The sequence below is a fragment of the Pteropus alecto genome, unplaced genomic scaffold, assembly GCF_000325575.1.
Source record: "Pteropus alecto unplaced genomic scaffold, ASM32557v1 scaffold35, whole genome shotgun sequence".
NCBI lineage: Eukaryota > Metazoa > Chordata > Mammalia > Chiroptera > Pteropodidae > Pteropus > Pteropus alecto.
This window is the reverse complement of record NW_006437828.1, coordinates 13332510-13334389: the sequence shown is the minus strand read 5'-3', so window position 1 is coordinate 13334389 and position 1880 is coordinate 13332510.

Genomic DNA, 1880 nt, shown 5'->3' with positions numbered 1-1880 from the left:
CTCTCCGTCTCCGAGTCTCCTGTTTGTCGACTAAGCCGTGGACAGGGTCTGTATCCGTACTTTGTGGAAGGAATGAGAAAAGCATCTTCCTGACAGCGGAAGTAGAGAGTATTTATTCACAGACAAAAGTACCCGAACATGTTTGGCCCCGAAGTTCATTTCCCGAAATGTAACGTGAGAAAAAATCTGATAGATGCACAAAATGTTCACAGTTTGTTATTTTAATAATGGGAAATGTCTGAGATAAACGAATGTCCATAGTAACAAATGGGATATAGATAGATGGATAGATAGATAGATAGATAGATAGATAGATATGAATACGGTGCGACTGTATATAATCATGCTGCTAACTCTGTTTCCTGAACATCCAGTAGAAATATATTCAGGATGTATTATTGAGTGACTACAAAGCAGATTACTAATAAGTTGCATAGAATCAACTCCTTTATAGAAAACAATGTCACATAGAAGCATGCAAATCATTTTGTATTTACTTAGTAAGGAGATTCTCCTTAATCCATTTCTCTACTGTTCTGCATCCACATCTGAGCAGGAGCTAAAGGTGGCTGAGGAAAAACGTTCGGGTATTTTCTGAGCACGTGTGCTGAGTGTGTGCTCAGTTCACAGCTGGGGCCAGCCCCCAGCAGGGCCTGCAGCCTCATGAATCTGACGATCGGTTTCCTGGGACACTCATATTAATTCATGCGTCTTAAAAAGGAGATATTTAACTCTGTTTTCCTTCCCTGTGCTTGGCAATGGCCTTCGCTTCTGCGTTGACTCAGAAAAGGAAACTTCCGTCCTCGTCATCGTCAGACCTCCTGCCCGGCGGGCAGGCCGCCCCGTCCCACGAGGGCCTGCTGGCGCTTCGCCCTCCGCTGGCTTCTTCCCCACAGGAGTCTATGCTCCGTCACCTGCTCCAAGTTGTTCCGGAAACTGCTCATTTTTCTTTAGTTTTCGTGTCTCTGCTGGAGCCAGTCCCTTCCGTAACTGATGGGCCGGTCTGCTCTGCTGGCTCCTGCTCTGTGGCCTCCACGCACTCGACTCCTCTCGGTTCCTAGACGGTGGCGTTTCCCTGGGACCCTCCGACTCTTCTCTGTCCCTGGAAGGCCTGTCGGGGCCTCGGTCTTCTCTGGGTCCGAGACCCTAGACTCTTGGTGCTTGAAATGACCCGGTTGTGTGGCCTGTGTCCCCACCGGGGTACGGGAACGCTCGGAGTTATGTAGCGTGACCTGACCCCTGCTTTGTGACATCGGTGTCACCTGGAGCGAGCAGAGTTGAGCACAGCCCCGCTCCTGCCTGCGCTGCTTCTGTTGGTGACGACGGTCTTTCCTTGCTTCATCCCGGCAGGCTGCAGACGTGAAGACACGCGTGTGCCCGATCCCCAAACCAACCCTCGTCCGCGGGCAGAAGCTGGACTAACTCCCTAAACTCCTAACTGGAAAACCCACACGCGGCGGGCGGTTTAATGTCACACGATGACATTCGCTGCAATGAAAACCCCTCATCGGTAAATATAACATCCTCCTGTGTTTTCTCTTCAAATCTTTAACCGTCGCGAGTCACACTGAATTATTCATAGGTCTTAAAACAACGCAGTGTTTGGGCGTGTGCGTTATAATTCAATTTAGCCACTGGCCAAGCATCATATCTGCTCTGTAAATGTGCTGAATTCCAGGCCTTCATCTCTAATTTTCCACATCCATCGTATGGCTGTTGTTGCAAATGAAGAACCTGAGGCTCAGAAAGGTCAAAGTGGCTTGCGCATGGCCACAAAGTGAGTGAGTGGCAGAGAAAGAGATGATTGGCCGAGAGGCAAGCTCTGAAGTGTGTAGGGGTGTGAGTAGTCTACACAGAGGAAACGTGTGCAAGGCACAGAG